Raw genomic sequence first — 20087 nt, 5'->3', positions numbered from 1 at the left:
ATTATTTTTGGGACTAACCTATTAACTGGAGGCCCAGCCTAGAATTGCTGTTTTTTTGCCTATTTCAGTGTTTCAGATAAACGGAATATCAAACGGAGTCCAAACGGAATAAAATCTTCGGGAATGTGATTTTCTCACCGAACGTGATCCAGGAGACTTGGACCCTGCTCCAAGGAACAAAAGAGGCGGTCACGAGGGTGGGGGCGCCCCCCCTAGGGCGCGCCCCCTGCCTCGTGGGCCCCTCGTTGCTCCTCCGGCGTACTTCTTCCTCCTATATATACCCAAGTACCCCCAAACGATCAGAATAGGAGCCAAAAACCTAATTCCACCGCCGCAACTTTCTGTATCCACGAGATCCCATCTTGGGGCCTGTTCCGAAGCTCCGCCGGAAGAGGGCCGTCATCACGGAGGGCTTCTACATCATCATAGCCTCTCCGATGAAGTGTGAGTAGTTTACCTCAGACCTTCGGGTCCATAGTTAGTAGCTAGATGGCTTCTTCTCTCTCTTTGAATCTCAATACAAAGTTCTCCCCCTCTCCTGTGGAGATCTATTCGATGTAATCTTCTTTTTGCGGTGTGTTTGTTGAGACCGATGAATTGTGGGTTTATGATCAAGTCTATCTATGAATAATATTTGAATCTTCTCTGAATTCTTTTATGTATGATTGGTTATCTTTGCAAGTCTCTTGGAATTGTCCGTTTGGTATGGCCAACTAGATTGGTAGTTCTTGCCATGGGAGAAGTGCTTAGCTTTGGGTTCGATCTTGCAGTGTCCTTACCTAGTGACAGAAGGGGCAGCAAGGCACGTATTGTATTGTTGGCATCGAGGATAACAAGATGGGCTTTATTTCATATTGCATGAATTTATCTCTCTACATCATGTCATCTTGCTTAAGGCGTTACTCTGTTTTTAACTTAATACTCTAGATACATGCTGGATAGCGGTCGATGAGTGGAGTAATATTAGTAGATGCAGAATCGTTTCGATCTACTTGTTACGGACGTGATGCCTATATACATGATCATGCCTAGATATTCTCATAACTATGCTCAATTCTGTCAATTGCTCAACAGTAATTTGTTCACCCACCGTAGAATACTTATGCTCTTGAGAGAAGCCACTAGTGAAACCTATGGCCCCCGGGTCTATTCTCATCATATCAATCTCCATTACTTTAATCTTGCTTTAATTTTTACTTTGCATCTTTATACCAAAAATACCAAAAATATTATATCTATCAGATCTCACTCTTGTAAGTGACCGTGAAGGGCTTGACAACCCCTAATCGCGTTGGTTGCGAGTAGCTATCGCTTTGTGCAGGTACGAGGGACTTGAGCGTGGGCTCCTACTGGATTGATACCTTGGTTCTCAAAAACTGAGGGAAATACTTATGCCACTCTGCTGCATCATCCCTTCCTCTTCGGGGAAAACCAACGCAAGCTCAAGACGTAGCAAACGTCATGGAGCATATGAGATGTTCCAGGAGTTGAAGTTCATATTTCAAGAAAATTCCCGGATTGAGAGATATGAAGTTTCCAATAAGTTCTATAGTTGCAAGATGGAGGAGAATAGTTTTGTCAGTGAACATATACTCAGAATGTCTGGGTACCATAATCACTTGACTCAGCTGGGAGTTAATCTTCCGGTTGATAGTGTCATTGACAGAGTTCTTCAATCACTGCCACCAAGCTACAAGAGCTTCGTGATGAACTATAATATGCAAGGGATGAATAAGACAATCCCCGAGCTCTTCGCAATGCTAAAAGCTGCGGAGGTAGAAATCAAGAAGGAGCATCAAGTGTTGATGGTCAACAAGACCACTAGTTTCAAGAAAAAGGGCAAAGGGAAGAAGAAGGGGAACTTCAAGAAGAACGGCAAGCAAGTTGCTGCTAAGGAAAAGAAACCCAAGTCTGGACCTAAGCCTGAAACTGAGTGCTTCTACTGCAAGCAGACTGGTCACTGGAAGCGGAACTGCCCCAAGTATTTGGCGGATAAGAAGGATGGCAAGGTGAACAAAGGTATATGTGATATACATGTTATTGATGTGTACCTTACTAGAGCTTGCAATAGCACCTGGGTATTTGATACTGGTTCTGTTGCTAATATTTGCAACTCGAAACAGGGACTACGGATTAAGCGAACACTGGCAAAGGACGAGGTGACGATGCGCGTGGGGAACGGTTCCAAAGTCGATGTGATCGCGGTCGGCATGCTACCTCTACATCTACCTTCGGGGTTAGTATTAGACCTAAATAATTGTTATTTGGTGCCAGCGTTGAGCACGAACATTATATCTGGATCTTGTTTGATGCGAGACGGTTATTCATTTAAATCAGAGAATAATGGTTGTTCTATTTATATGAGTAATATCTTTTATGGTCATGCACCCTTGAAGAGTGGTCTATTTTTGATGAATCTCGATAGTAGTGATACACATATTGATAATGTTGAAGCCAAAAGATGCAGAGTTGATAATGATAATGCAACTTATTTGTGGCACTGCCATTTAGGTCATATCGGTACAAAGCGCATGAAGAAACTCCATACTGATGGACTTTTGGAACCACTTGATTATGAATCACTTGGTACTTGCGAACCGTGCCTCATGGGCAAGATGACTAAAACGCAGTTCTCCGGTACTATGGAGAGAGCAACAGATTTGTTGGAAATCATACATACAGATGTATGTGGTCCGATGAATGTTGAGGCTCGTGGTGGATATCGTTATTTTCTCACCTTCACAGATGATTTAAGAAGATATGGGTATATGTACTTGATGAAGCATAAGTCTGAAACATTTGAAAAGTTCAAAGAATTTCAGAGTGAAGTTGAAAATCATCGTAACAAGAAAATAAAGTTTCTACGATCTGATCGTGGAGGAGAATATTTGAGTTACGAGTTTGGTCTACATTTGAAACAATGCGGAATAGTTTCGCAACTCACGCCACCCGGAACACCACAGCGTAATGGTGTGTCCGAACGTCGTAATCGTACTTTACTAGATATGGTGTGATCTATGATGTCTCTTACAGATTTACCGCTATCGTTGTGGGGTTATGCTTTAGAGACGGCCGCATTCACATTAAATAGGGCACCATCGAAATCCCTCGAGACGACGCCTAATGAACTATGGTTTGGCAAGAAACCAAAGTTGTCGTTTCTGAAAGTTTGGGGCTGCGATGCTTATGTGAAAAAGCTTCAACCTGATAAGCTCGAACCCAAATCGGAGAAATGTGTCTTCATAGGATACCCAAAGGAGACTATTGGGTACACCTTCTATCACAGATCCGAAGGCAAGACATTCGTTGGTAAGAATGGATCCTTTCTAGAGAAGGAGTTTCTCTCGAAAGAAGTGAGTGGGAGGAAAGTAGAACTTGATGAGGTAACTGTACCTGCTCCCTTATTAGAAAGTAGTACATCACAGAAATCAGTTTCTGTGACACCTACACCAACTAGTGAGGAAGTTAATAATGATGATGATCATGAAACATCAGATCAAGTTGCTACTGATCTTCGTAGATCAACCAGAGTAAGATCCACACCAGAGTGGTACGGTAATCATGTTCTAGAAGTCATGCTATTAGATCATGATGAACCTACGAACTATGAAGAAGCGATGGTGAGCCCAGATTCCGCAAAATGGCTTGAAGCCATGAAATCTGAGATGGGATCCATGTATGAGAACAAAGTGTGGACTTTGGTTGACGTGCCCGTTGATCGGCAAGCAATTGAGAATAAATGTATCTTCAAGAAGAATACTGACGCTGGCGCTAATGTTACTGTCTACAAAGCTCGACTTGTTGCGAAAGGTTTTCGACAAGTTCAAGGGATTGACTATGATGAGACCTTCTCACCCGTAGCGATGCTTAAGTCTGTCCGAATCATGTTAGCAATTGCCGCGTTTTATGATTATGAAATATGGCAGATGGATGTCAAAACTGCATTCTTGAATGGATTTCTAGAAGAAGAGTTGTATATGATGCAACCGGAAGGTTTTTTCGATCCAAATGGAGCTAACAAAGTGTGCAAGCTCCTGCGATCCATTTATGGACTGGTGCAAGCCTCTCGGAGTTGAAATAAACGCTTTGATAGTGTGATCAAAGAATTTGGTTTTATACAGACTTTTGGAGAAGCCTGTATTTACAAGAAAGTGAGTGGGAGCTCTGTAGCATTTCTGATATTATATGTGGATGACATATTGCTGATTGGAAATGATATAGAATTTCTGGATAGCATAAAGGGATACTTGAATAAGAGTTTTTCAATGAAAGACCTCGGTGAAGCTGCTTATATATTGGGCATTAAGATCTATAGAGATAGATCAAGACGCTTAATTGGACTTTCACAAAGCACATACCTTGACAAAGTTTTGAAGAAGTTCAAAATGGATCAAGCAAAGAAAGGGTTCTTGCATGTGTTACAAGGTGTGAAGTTGAGTAAGACTCAATGCCCGACCACTACAGAAGATAGAGAGAAAATGAAAGATGTTCCCTATGCTTCAGCCATAGGCTCTATCATGTATGCAATGATGTGTACCAGACCTGATGTGTGCCTTGCTATAAGTCTAGCAGGGATGTACCAAAGTAATCCAGGAGTGGATCACTGGACAGCGGTCAAGAACATCCTGAAGTACCTGAAAATGCCTAAGGATATGTTTCTCGTTTATGGAGGTGACAAAGAACTCATCGTAAATGGTTACGTTGATGCAAGCTTTGACACTGATCCGGACGATTCTAAATCGCAAACCGGATACGTGTTTACATTGAACGGTGGAGCTGTCAGTTGGTGCAGTTCTAAACAAAGCATCATGGCGGGATCTACATGTGAAGCGGAGTACATAGCTGCTTCAGAAGCAGCAAATGAAGGAGTCTGGATGAAGGAGTTCATATCTGATCTAGGTGTCATACTTAGTGCATCGCGTCCAATGGAAATCTTTTGTGACAATACTGGAGCAATTGCCTTAGCAAAGGAATCCAGATTTCACAAGAGAACCAAGCACATCAAGAGACGCTTCAATTCCATCCAGGATCTAGTCCAGGTGGGAGACATAGAAATTTGCAAGATACATACGGATATGAATGTTGCAGACCCGTTAACTAAGCCTCTTCCATGAGCAAAACATGATCAGCACCAAGGCTCCATGGGTGTTAGAATCATTCTTGTGTAATCTAGATTATTGACTCTAGTGCAAGTGGGAGACTGAAGGAAATATGCCCTAGAGGCAATAATAAAGTTATTATTTATTTCCTTATATCATGATAAATGTTTATTATTCATGCTAGAATTGTATTAACCGGAAACATAATACATGTGTGAATACATAGACAAACAGAGTGTCACTAGTATGCCTCTACTTGACTAGCTCGTTGATCAAAGATAGTTAAGTTTCCTAGCCATTGACATGGGTTGTCATTTGATTAACGGGATCACATCATTAGGAGAATGATGTGATTGACATGACCCATTACGTTAGCTTAGCACACGATCGTTTAGTATGTTGTTATTGCTTTCTTCATGACTTATACATGTTCCTATGACTATGAGATTATGCAACTCCCATTTACCGGAGGAACACTTTGTGTGCTACCAAACGTCACAACGTAACTGGGTGATTATAAAGGTGCTCTACAGGTGTCTCCGAAGGTACTTGTTGGGTTGGCGTATTTCGAGATTAGGATTTGTCACTCCGATTGTCAGAGAGGTATCTCTGGGCCGTCTCGCTAATGCACATCACTTAAGCCTTGCAAGCATTGCAACTAATGAGTTAGTTGCGGGATGATGTATTACGGAACGAGTAAAGAGACTTGCCGGTAACGAGATTGAACTAGGTATTGGGATACCGACGATCGAATCTCGGGCAAGTAACATACCAATGACAAAGGGAACAATGTATGTTGTTATGCGGTCTGACCGATAAAGATCTTCGTAGAATATATAGGAGCCAATATGAGCATCCAGGTTCCGCTATTGGTTATTGACCGGAGACGTGTCTCGGTCATGTCTACATAGTTCTCGAACCCGTAGGGTCCGCACGCTTAACGTTACGATGATAGTTATATTATGAGTTTATATGTTTTGATGTACCGAAGGTTGTTCGGAGTTCCGGATGTGATCGCGGACATGACGAGGAGTATCGAAATGGTCGAGACATGAAGATTGATATATTGTAAGCCTATGTTTGGATATCGGAAGTGTTCCGGGTAAAATCGGGATTTTACCGGAGTACCGAGAGGTTACCGGAACCCCCCAGGAACCAAATGGGCCTTAGTGGGCCTAGGTGGAAGAGAGGAGAGGAGGCAAAGGGCTCGCCGCGCGCCCCTCCCCCCTAGTCCGAATAGGACAAGGGGAAGGGAGCGACGCCCCCCCCCCTTTGTTCCTTCTCCTCCACTCCTTCCCCCTCAAGTCCTAATCCAACTAGGAAAGGGGGGAGTCCTACTCCCAGTGTGGGAGTAGGACTCCTCCTGGCGCGCCCCCTCCCTTGGCCGGCCACACCCCCCCTTACTCCTGTATATACGGGGGCAGGGGGACACCCTAGAGACACAACAATTGATCATTGATCTCTTAGCCGTGTGCGGTGCCCCCCTCCACCATAGTCCACCTCGATAATATTGTAGTGGTGCTTAGGCGAAGCCCTGCGTCGGTAGAACATCAACATTGTCACCACGCCGTCGTGCTGACGGAACTCTCCCTCAACACTCGGCTGGATCGGAGTTCGAGGGACGTCATCGGGCTGAATGTGTGCTGAACTCGGAGGTGCAGTACGTTCAGACCAGGAAGGCCATCGAGCACGCAGAGACAGTAGCAAATGAGGTAAACAAAATGTCAATAAAAAACTGCTTAAAAATATGACTACAAAAACAAACAATTTTTTCATTTCTCTGGATCGTAATAGTGCATTTGTGATCATGCAGTCAGAGGTAAAAACAACAACAAAGTTTGGCTTCGAAGTTCAGCTATCAAAAGTGTATACAAGGGCAGTGTTTGCTGAATTCAAAGAAACAGTCTACCGTAGCACTGCATTCAAAGCAGAACGGTGCCCTGAGAACCCGACAAAGTATCTCGTACACCACTACAACAGATCGGATGCATTTGACTGGGCAAGGCATAATTTCCAAGTGGTCGCCGATGAAGAGAAAGGTGTCTACGAATGTGAGTGCAAACTCTGGACACACACAGGTAAGACTCCTAGCAAAAAAAATTTAGATTCTCATAGTCATACACGAAAACTAACTTACTAAACTTTAAAAGTACATATGCATGTGTAATTCACAAAACTAAATGAAGTTCACTTCTTTAAAAAATGAACAAATAATGAAAAAAAATGTTTACTAATTTCATGCAGTTCACTTACAGAACAAAAAAAAATCATGTTTTGTCTGCAGGCCTCTTCTGCGTCCATGTCTTATGCATGCTTTCTCATTTGAGAGTACTCAACATTCCTGAGGTGTACATCATGAATAGATACACCCGTAACGCAAGATCAGATGCAACGTTTGACAGAAGAGACTACGAACAAACAGCACCAGATGGAACCTCGCTTTTTTGCCGTAGAAAATTGCTGACAGAAACAGCAATGGACCTTGCAAACAGAGTGACAAGGTCCGACGTTGGGTGCCACAGAGCGTTGTCTGGTATGAGGGAACTAATAGAGGAAGTTGACGTGCTCAACGAAGAAGAAGAAGAAGCAGCAAAACTAAAGCAAGCAGAGAAATCCCAGCATGACAATAATGCCGAGCAAGTAGAAAATACTGAGCACATCGGAACTGGTGCTATCAAAAAAGAAACAATTCTTCCACCTCCTGTTTCAAACACAAGAGGAAGGAAGAAAGGGGGAGATGCAACCCAGAAAAAGGTGGCATGCAAGGAGAAAAATGATGACAAAAACAGTAAGCCACAGCCTGAGCTGGACAGTGATGGTTACCCACTGGGAATAAGAAGGTGCAAGACATGTAATGAAATTAGCGGCCACAATTCCAGGGCGTGTACAAAAAGAAATGAACAAGAAAAATGAGGACATGGAGATGCACAACAAAACAGAAATTCCACTCACAACACTAAGAAATGGACGAAACCGAGACGTTGTAGCATCTGCAAAAAGAGGAAGAGACACAATTCAAGAACCTGCCCCAAAAGAAAAAGAAAAAATCAGAAAATGAGGAAGATGAAGAAGGTGAGATCAAAGAAGAAGATGATGACAGAACTGAAGAAGAAATGGCTTATGAAGAAGCAGATGGAGAAGAGGAGGAAGAAGAAGAGAGTGAAGAGGACGAAGAACGTGAAGAAACTGAAGAAACAGTGGCGTATGAAGAAACAGATGATGAAGATGATGAAGAGGAAGAAGAGAGTGAAGAGACTGAAGAGAGTGAAGAGGACTAAGAACATGAAGAAACAGTGTCAACAAGACCACCACAAGGAAATGCTGTTGTACAGAAAAAACTGAGAACAACACCACTTTCAAAAAACAAGGTAGGAGCAAAGAAGGATGCAGTTCACAGCACTGGAAAACGAAAACCACCATCAACCAGCACGCGGGGATCAAAGAAGGATGCAGTTCACAGCACTGGAAAACCAAAGCAGCCATCAACCAGCACGCGGGGAGCAAAGAAGGATGCAGTCCACAACGCTGGAAAACCAAAGCAGCCATCAACCAGCACGTGGGGGGCTACAAACACAAAGGTGTAGAGACAAGAACCAGCAACACCGCCATGGAAAACAAAAGAAAGTGCGACGTTAGACACGCTCCAGTCACCACGCAGAAGCAGCAGGTTAACGACCAAATAGATGAACAGACAATAAATTAATCGTATGCATAGCAGTTTGCTTATCTCTATGACTTATGTATCAGTTTAAATTTTGTGTAAACACAAATTTCTCGTTGACTATGAGTTATTCAACTAAACCATGTAAAAGAGAAAATGGTATATAGAGTATACCATATATATAGCAGTCTTGAGTAAAACATTGACACATTTTGATTCAAAAACCATGTAAAAAATGTTGTTAGCTCGCTGCAGTCCAATGAGTAGTACATATAAAACGCATTTCAATATGCAGTATGGAACTTGCAAATATGCAGTACGCTTCGAACTATCATGCAATACTATAGACTAACTACATGTAGTACACACCATACAAATTGGGAAAAAATGTGAAAACATGTAGTGCTCAGCTAACATATAAGCAGTTCACATATTGTAACCATGTAAACACAAATTTCCCACTGGATAATAATTGAAGTGGGTCAGATCACAAAAGTGCTTGTTACAAAACACATCAAAAAAGATGAAGCGTTCAACACGCAAAAGTACTTATTACAAATCAACCTCATAACCTTAGCCAATCACGTCAAACGTGATTCTAACCGTACGATCCTTGAGTTCAAAGAAGTTGAGGACAACAACTTGCTCAGACTTCAGGCCACTATCAATGACAAATTCCTTCCACCCTTTGTGCAGACACAGCCGCCCGTCAACGCCTACATTGTACTTGGCTGGTTGAAGGTATCCATTACCAAGAACAACTTGAAGAATTCCTTTCTTCTTGAGCCGGACATACCTAACAGCTCATTTAGGAATTTTCTGTAAAAAATAATAAAACTGTTTGAGAATGAAACTAGCAGTACAATTCTCATACTGTGCACAGCGATAGATGAAGTGCACAACAGTCCAACGAGTAGTACATATAAAACGCATTTCAATATGCAGTATGGAACTTGCAAATATGCAGTACGCTTCGAACTATCATGCAATACTATAGACTAACTACATGTAGTACACACCATACAAATTGGGAAAAAATGTGAAAACATGTAGTGCTCAGCTAACATATAAGCAGTTCACATATTGTAACCATGTAAACACAAATTTCCCACTGGATAATAATTGAAGTGGGTCAGATCACAAAAGTGCTTGTTACAAAACACATCAAAAAAGATGAAGCGTTCAACACGCAAAAGTACTTATTACAAATCAACCTCATAACCTTAGCCAATCACGTCAAACGTGATTCTAACCGTACGATCCTTGAGTTCAAAGAAGTTGAGGACAACAACTTGCTCAGACTTCAGGCCACTATCAATGACAAATTCCTTCCACCCTTTGTGCAGACACAGCCGCCCGTCAACGCCTACATTGTACTTGGCTGGTTGAAGGTATCCATTACCAAGAACAACTTGAAGAATTCCTTTCTTCTTGAGCCGGACATACCTAACAGCTCATTTAGGAATTTTCTGTAAAAAATAATAAAACTGTTTGAGAATGAAACTAGCAGTACAATTCTCATACTGTGCACAGCGATAGATGAAGTGCACAACAGTCCAACGAGTAGTACATATAAAACGCATTTCAATATGCAGTATGGAACTTGCAAATATGCAGTACGCTTCGAACTATCATGCAGTACTATAGACTAGCTACATGTAGTACACACCAAAAAAATTGGGAAAAATGTGGAAATATGTAGTGCTCAGCTAATATATAAGCAGTTCACATATTGTAACCATGTAAACTAAAACATAAGCTACATGCACACAAGCATAAAAATAAAAACAAGAAATAAGAACACATTGCAGTACACTTCAAAAAACAAAGAAAAAAGTGCATTCCTAAAATACTGCAAGTTCAGAATGCAATGGAATCATACAAAAAAACACAAAGAAAAAAAATCATATCTACGTATCATACCATCTTGTAGTGAGTCTCCACATCTGTTGGCGTAAGCTGATGGACAAAAGGACTCGTGCAGCCAAGGCCATGCCGAATCAAGGCAGAATAGAACACAGAAACGTTGATCTAGCCCATATCCAATCCTTCCGTGAATACTATACCATATGTAAGCTGCTCAGCTCGCCCAGTTCGGCACAACACCTTCCCACCACAACGAGCACGACGGGCCTGCGAGCAAGCTGAAAAATTGCAGTGCGTCGGCACACCAAAACCATGGCCGCAGCAAAAGAGATACGCACAGGGGCCTGGAGCCATCGCAACAAAAATCTAGAAAAGCAAAAAAAATAATAGGCTGGAGAAAGGAGAGAACTTGCGGCTAGCGCAGAAATGAAATGCAAAGGAAGGGTATAAGTTAGCCTTCATTTATATAGGAGGAATGCAAAAAGGTCAAAACTGAAAATTAAAGGGGACTTAATGGAAATTATGTTCCCAAGAATAAAGGACAATCAATAAAGGCTTATGTTACCAAAGAAAAAGGAACGAAAAAATAAGGTGTACTTTGACTGCAGCAATTCCCACGAACAAAACTGCAGATCATTAAAAAATAATACTCTGAAAAATTATAATCCACACACCATTTTATGTGTGCAGTTCTCCAAATTCGTACCAGGAAGTTCACTATATGTGTGGATGAAGTGCAGTACATGATAAAAAAGCAAAAGAGAAGCACTTTCGCAGCATTGGCATAGCCAGTCACAACTTTTTGGCAAAAGGAGGATGCACGCAGTGCAAAATGTGTACACCTGCAGCACAGAACTATGACGAATGCAGTGCGCATAGGAGCACAAAAGCAGTGCACACCCGTACACTAAGAAAAAAGGATACGAAAGAGGAAAAACAATGAAGAAAAATGATACTGATGCAGTGCACAAAAATGTAGCCTAGAAAATGTGTAGTACGGTATGCGTGCACATGCAGTACTGAAACTAAATCAATGCAGTGCACGCATGATTTACTAAAAAAGCAGTGCACGCCCCAACGTTGAAAAAGTAACAAAGGAAAAAAATTGACCACCCAGGTGCTACCGGCCCCAGCCAGTCTCGTAATAGGTCTGCACCCACAGAAGGGGAGTCGTTCTGAGCCACAGTGAATGGGGCCGGTTGCACATGGGCCCACAGGTCATAGAGCATATAGCTAAGAGCGCCGTGTATAAGCGCCTAGATAAGTATACAGAGGAGTTCGACCAGTATGCCTCGCCAGCGCTTATAAATAGGTCGGGCGCGCCTTCGGCGGGTGAGGTGGGACTAAACATTAGGACGCACACATAGCCAAACGGGAACCAAGCCGTGCTCACAGGCCGACTTGGACCCAAGTACGTCTCTAAACTAGCCGAACACAGGCCCAACAAGGCCGACTAAGAAAAAACAATAAGTTTAAAAAAATGGGGGCCCCCACCCCCCCTTTCCCTACCCGTCCCGTACTAGCGATTGCAGTAGGTACAAGCAAAAACAAGATGTAGTACGTAGCTGTAAACAATGCAGTGCATTACGTTACATGATGCAGTGAGGTATGGCAATCCAGTTCCCGATTACCCCTACACGAATAAATAAACTCAAAAAACAGTGAAGTATGCACATGTATACACAAGTGCAGTACTGAATTCTAGAAGATGCAGTGCAGGACTATATACTAATGCAGTTCATTATCGCACAGGATGCATGTATAAAACGTAACAAAATGCCCGTTTGCATAGAAAAAAATGGTGGTTAAAAAAATGTGCTGATCAAAAATAAAACAAACCCACCTTAAAAAAACCACACGTTCGCATACAACCACCCGATCGGAGAAGTTCCATCGCCACAAGCCCACGATCACAGATGCAAAAACCAACCCACGATCCGCACAACCGCATCATCAGCGCGATCGTGCAGTTCATCCGACGAGGCCATCCCACCCCGCGCCCTCCCCTTAAATTCAGACCCCTGCCAAAGGCCTTCTCATACACAAACAACACAAGTATCCATTGCGCTCCCACCAAAAGCACCAAGCCCTGCCACCGGCGATGACGTTCACCGACGAGTACAAGGGCAACAACGCCGTCGAGGCGCACGGCAACACCAAGTTGCACGTCATCCACACCAACGACAGGAAGCAGATGGCGATCGCCCTCGCACAGTACGAGCGCCACCTCAGCCTCCAGCGCCACAAGATCATCGGCATTGATCTCGAGTACGACAACGACCCTGAAGTGACGCAGAAACCCGCCCTCTGCCAGCTCTCCATCGGCAAGAATCACCCAGTGCTGCTCTTCCAAATGAGCGACAGTGAAAGGTGCACCATCTTCGACAACTTCCTCGCTGACCCCAGGTACACCTTTGCAGGCTTCTCCATCGACGGCGACAAAACTAGGCTGGAGCGCGTCAAACTGGAGGTCGCCAACTTCGTCGACATCCAGAAGGAGTGGAGGGTGCCCGAGGCAACCAAGCCGTTGGACTCCCTCGGAGACGTCTCCGGCATGCTCATCGACGACTACTACAACAACATGAAGAAGAGATCACCGACGACGAGCACCAGCAGTGGGCCATCCTGCCTCTGTCCAGGAGGCACATCGAGTACGCGGCAAAGGGCGCCTACACAGCGTATGAGATATGGAACCGCATCACCCTCAACCAGGACAGCCTTCGCCGTGCAAAGCTGGAGAAGGAGGAGCCCCCCAAGAAGCGTGCCAGGAGCAGCTGGGGATGGGGAGAGCCTGACTGGTGAAGAAGAAGATGGTGCCGGCCAGGAGCCAACAATACCAGCGTTCTTTTAGAATTATCATCAAATTTGCTTTCTGTTCAACTTAGCTTGCTGGTGATGAAATTGTCGTACATAATGCAAACAGGACGCATGCAGTGCAAGTTGCGCACGAATGCAATACAGAATTTGTCGAATGAAGTCTTAACATACCCAACAAAGCAGTGCATGAACATAAATTTGAAAAAAGGAATACATAAGAGAAAAAACACAAATAGAAAAACGCAAAAACACGTAAAATAATTCAATACAGTCCGAAAGTACACGAAAGTACAGCACAGAACCATAATGAGTGAAGTACATGTATGATTTACTAAGCGGTGCACTCCCATACATTGGGAAAAAGATTACATAATAGCAAAAGGATGGAAGCAAAAAAATGGCAACTATACATGCAGTACGCAATGCGTACACATGCAGTACGGAACCCTGATCAATGCAGTGCACACTCCAACATTGAACAAAACACATAGGGCAGGAAAAAAATTCAATACAGTCCGTTGTGTTGTTCTTTGTTTCATGTACGCAAGATTTTGATAATGTCCGTTGCTTGTGATCAATTGCTTTCGCAGAAATTAGTTTGCATTAGAACAAGTATCTACACAACTTTGAAAAATTTAATGAGTGACACCAAAACATACTATGCACATACAAAACATAACAGTCCACAAAAAATAGTAATTATATAAAAATAAAAATTAATATTGATATATCCGTATACCTTCTTAAACAAACGTGAATACAGTTCACAGAACGAACATAAGGCAGTTCAACAAGTGTATGCGTGAAGTGCAGTACATGCATAAATGAAGAACGACAAGGGCCCCAACACACACACTTGCTACATGAAGTGCAGTACTCAACATTGGTGTAAGCAGTACAAATGACAAGGGCCCCAACCCCCCCTCCCCACCCCCTGCTCGGCCTCGCGCTAACGCACGCAGTGCGCTTGGTTGACAGGCGCAGTGCGGACATTCTGTTTTTCCCATCAAAGGGGACGCGCGAAAAAACCCACCCGAACCCCACACACCCTAAGATAGACAGGGGGGCAACGGGTATGACGGACTCGCCTACGCATGCGGCGCCGCGGCAAGCCGCGTCGCCGCCTGCTCCGGCTCATTCCAGGCTCAGCCTCGTAGGGGGATGTGGAGGGGGGGTCACGACCCCCCCTCCCCACCCCCTGCTCGGCCTCACGCTAACGCACGCAGTGCGCTTGGTTGACAGGCGCAGTGTGGACATTCTGTTTTTCCCATCAAAGGGGACGCGCGCAAAAACCCACCCGGACCCCACACACCCTAAGATAGACAAGGGGGCGACGAGGTATGACGGACTCGCCTACGCATGCAGCGCCGCGGCAAGCCGCGTCGCCGCCTGCTCCGGCTCATTCCAGGCTCGGCCTCGCAGGGGGATGTGGATGGGGGGTCATGACCCCCCTCCCCACCCCCTGCTCGGCCTCGCGCTAACGCACGCAGTGCGCTTGGTTGACAGGCGCAGTGCGGACATTCTGTTTTTCCCATCAAAGGGGACGCGCGCAAAAACCCACCCGGACCCCACACACCCTAAGATAGACAGGGGGGCGACGGGGTATGACAAACTCGCCTACGCATGCGGCGCCGCGGCAAGCCGCGTCACCGCCTGCTCCGACTCGTTCCAGGCTCGGCCTCGCAGGGGGATGTGGAGGGGGGGTCACGACCCCCCTCCCCACCCCCTACTCGGCCTCGAGCTAACGCACGCAGTGCGTACAAGAACAATACAAAAAATATATAGATAGCTAAAAAATTGGGGGGAATACAAACAAATAAAAAAACCAACTACAAAACGCAACTATAGGCTAAAAGCAATGCGTTTTTTGTTTTGGCAAAAAAAGCAGTTCGGTGTCATAAAGCAATGCAGCTTCGGCATGCACACACGTGCAGCACTTTGCTTGAATGCCAAAAAATGCAGTTCTCTTATATTGGACAAAGAAGTTCGGCATCAAATGCGATACAGTTTATCGAACACATATCATACATATAAAGCGTGAAAAAAATGCCAGTTCGCATAGACCGTGGTCGTCAACAAAAAATAAAATTATACACTTATATATATTGTATCAGCTATTGATATAAAATACACATACATATACAAAATCATCCACATGCACTGCTACATAAACGAACAAGAAGAAACACAACGACAAAAAAAAGTCTTTTTCATACATTGTCTACCTTAGTCAGCACACACAAACACAACATCAAAACCTAGCTATTGTCCACACACAACCTTTTACACCCAGTAGAAAAACAGTGCCCCAAATGACTGTTACTGCGTCTGCGACTGCGTCTGCGATTGCGACAGCGAAGTGAGCCCGAGGTCCGCAATCAGTTCACGTAACTCAAGCGGCATGTCTTCATAACACAACATGTTCAAGGGATTGAACAGCAACTGGAACATGTACTCCGCCTTCCAATCTCCAGCAGCAGGCTGAAAAAAAGAAAACAAATGCAAACAAGTGATTAAAAAAAGGTTGTCATAAAGAACAAAAAAGTAAAAAGAAAACAGAGAAGCTGTTACGTCGGATTTCAAAATTTTCTCAACTAGACGTTGGCCGTCATACAACTGCGTCATCCTCAGAACATAGATTCCGCACTCATTTGCTCCCTGCGCTGGCACGACCGGGTAAGATGGCTTCTCTGTCAATTTAACCCAGTCAGGAAGGTTCCTCGGTTTATACATTTTTTCACCATAAATCGCCTTCAGCAGCTGAGTCATCCTCCTCATCTGGCAAAAAAAAGAAGCACAAGGTAAGAATAACACACATCACGGATCAAAAAGTTGATATTCAAACGAACCCAAAAAAAGAGTTGTTCTCAAACAACTAAAACAATCCCTCTTTTAAGTGCACGAGTGAGAAAAATGCAGTTTTGTCGCGCATAAGTTGAAGTTCACTACATAAACAATTGCAGTTTATAAAAAAATACAGTGGGAGAAACACAAAGAAAGCTTTACGCTTGGCAAAGAAAACATAACATACCACTTCAGTGCAATCTGCGTGGTAGTCAGTCCTGCGCCACCTTGTCGTGACATCAGGATGGCCAGTGTACTTCCTACTGTCATGGATATCAAGGGTCTGGCGATGCTGGTTCATCGTGTATAAAGAATAATGACCATCCTTGAATCGCGGCATCATAATCTGTTCGCATAAAAAAATGAAATCAAAAGTTCTTTCGGCACGTACCACCAGGACCACTATTCCAAAAATAACTATAAAAAGAAATGCAACAAACCAGGAAAAATAAATGACAAAAAACAATGAATTTACCAGTTTTGCATCCAACAGGTTTGCGCCGTCGTTCACAAAAAATTTGAACTGCTTAACTGCATCTTTTAAAACAAACGAGCTATGCACAACTGGCAACACAGGATTTCTGTCATTATCTCTCATCACAGAGGTTTCCATTTGAAGAATGTACTGCACACAAAAAAGAACAAAAAAGGGACATGAAAAAAAAGAATAAACAATGCAAGCAGGCATGGACATGAAAAAGCCCAGTGCAGTAGGAAAGAATGACAGCAAACGTTTGCCGTGATAAATAAAGGTGAAAGTAGCAAACGTTCACCGGATTGATAAGCTAAACCCAATTCAGGGTCTTGCTTCCAGTACTTGATGACAAAATCCATGATATACGAATCCATTAAAGCTCCTTTGCCAAATGTATCATAGATATAGTCGATATTGTAAGTATCGACATCACCAAAAGGACCATGCACCATAAAGAACGCGTTCCTGCAGTAAACATACACAGATGGGATCAATAAAATTAGAATTAAAATCAAAACACACAAAAAGCATGAAAGGGCACACGCATCACATAAAAAACTTACTCGCGGTATTTGGTTACAAAATCTTTGCTGAGAACAAGATCCTTTATTTTAATTGCCTCATCCATATATCTGAACCTCGGAGGCTTCAATTTCTCTATAGAGCATCTCAACTTAAAAGCCCTCTCACCTGCCCTCTTGTTCGAAAATACTTCAACCTCATCCAAATGAGGACGATTAATTGCTGCACTCCTAGTCCTAGTTGCACGTGCACACGGTGTAACAAAATCATCATCATCAACATAATATACATCGTGTGGAGAGCTAGGTCGAGAGACACTTCCACCATCAGGTCCAGACGCCACATTTGTGTTCAAACCAGAATTATCTGGAGAGATTTCAATGACACAATCCTCCATAACCAAATCAGAACCCTGGGACTCAAACAGTGATGTACAACATTCATGAAGCCCCCAATCAAAACCTAAAAATGTGCAGAAAAAACATGGAAGCACTCAGTACAAAACACAAAAACCAAAAAACATGTATAGAGAAAAAATAGAATGCAGCCCACTGTTGTATACAGCAATGCAGTCCGCACTTGTATACAGCAATACAGCCCACATATAAATAACAATGCAGCCCACTTCTCTACAGCAATGCAGCCCGCACTTGTATACAGCAATGCAGCCCACATGTAAAAGAACAATGCAGCCCACTTCTCTACAGCAATGCAGCCCGCACTTGTATACAGCAATGCAGCCCACATATAAATAACAATGCAGCCCACTTGCCCATAAAGAAGCGGAACCAAGCAGTAGTCAAAAATAAAATAAAGCGAGGATAAAGAAGTTCAATAAAACAACATTTATCTGCAAAAATTAGAAGTGATGTTAAATCAAGGCAACACTTCCTCGATGTTAGCCAGCTATAGAGCATGGCCTTTCTGATGTAGCCAATGTGCTCCACCCCAAACTTCGCAACTCGAACACCATCCCATGTCTGCAAGAATTGAAACATATAGAATCCACAATCATGCCTGCAATAAAAAGAATAAAAAACATCAGTTTCACAAAAATTAAGTGAAAAAAACTTGAACGGTATGACACAGAAGGGCTGTAAAGAATGCACCCATTTGGCTGCAATGGGACAATGACATGTTTCAACACAAATCCATCAAGTGTGGGAGGATTTAGCTGCTCATCAGAACTCAAGCTACCTTCTTTCCATGCACGCTTGATATTTTTAACCATCCTCCTAAAAACCCTGACCGCATCAGGGCTGCCAGGTTTGTTGAGCGAGTCAAGAAATTCAAACTGCCTTTCTTTCACATTTAACGCAACTACACAATAATGACCAACACCATCCCTCGTATCTGGCGGATCAAAAGTTGCAAAAAGGACCTGTTGGAAGCATGAAAAAATAAATAAAATTATTATAACAAGAAAAAATAGAACGCTATAAAAACAAAACAGGCAAAATACACATAAAAACGTCTCTCACCATATCCTTTTTATCAACACGCTCCTCGGCTTTTGAAGAGAACATCATTTTAACACTTCTGCCTACAGTACCACCATTCCAAATATTTGTCTGCAAATCAAAACCAAAAATCAAATAAGCAAAACAAGTCGTCGCACGAAATCAGAAAAGAAAATGAAAAAAATAAAACAAAAATTTCTGCATTCTTACACAAATATGGTACGGGACAACCATTGTCGGAGATCTCTTAAACTTATCTACCACCAAAGAAACCCCAAGATCTACAAGCCTTGTAGTGAGCATCCCTTTATCCCAAAAGGATTGACCAACTTCGCCAATGCTAATATCACCCATCTCAGTTTTAAAAGCAATCATGTCCCTGAATTTTTCATGAAAAACTCAAACATAAGATACTAAAAAAATAACAAGAAATAAAAACGGGTAAATACAAAAATTAGATAATACATATGAACAAAACAATTTCTAAAAAACCATACTTCTTCTTCTTGTCCTTCCGAGCCCTTGTAACAGCAGCGTACAACTCATTGTATCTTTTCAGAAGAGCTGGATCAATGCTCGACGGTATCACAACAGGGAGTTCATCATCTGTAATAAAAAAGATGAAGTTCACTTATACAAACAATGAAGTTTAAATATTAAGATAAGGGAATTATGCTAGCTATTTTTAAAATTATAGACAAAAGATCAAAGTTTCACTTATCATTAAACATCTAATACAGATACCATAGTAATTAAACAACATGAATGAGAAAAACATCAAACTGCACCATTAAAAAAAATCTCTTGCCTTCAGTGTCAGAGTCTTCAGGCTGCTGTTCTTCAGAACTGAGCAAAATATTTTCTTGCATAGGTTGCGACAAATCCACCACAACCTCATTGGACTTTCCTTCTGCAGCAACATCAGCATTCTCACGATTTACAACAGTCTGGTCAACAGCAGCTTCCTTAGATACTTCAACTACATGAGGCTCCACTATCGATACTTCCGGAACATCATTGGACACCAGAGAGACAGGGGAAGCAACAACACTAGCAGCAGGGGCAACATTCTCCGGTGGCTTTTCAATGCCAACATCAGAATCTTCATGTCGACTGGTGGGAACAGCATCATGGGATCCTTGAGCTACAGAAGGATCTGCACACTCAACGGCAACCGATACAGAAGCATCAACACTGACACGGTCATCAACAGCACAACTGCCCTGATTCAGATCAACATGGACTTCCATGTTTTGTTCTCCAACCTGTGGGAAGTTTGAAAAACACCCAGTAACACAAAAATAAGCATGGGGATAACCAACACAACAACACACAGCACACTT

The sequence above is a fragment of the Triticum urartu genome, chromosome 2 (genome assembly GCF_003073215.2).
Source record: "Triticum urartu cultivar G1812 chromosome 2, Tu2.1, whole genome shotgun sequence".
Classification (NCBI taxonomy): domain Eukaryota; kingdom Viridiplantae; phylum Streptophyta; class Magnoliopsida; order Poales; family Poaceae; genus Triticum; species Triticum urartu.
Note: the sequence above shows the minus strand (reverse complement) of the source record.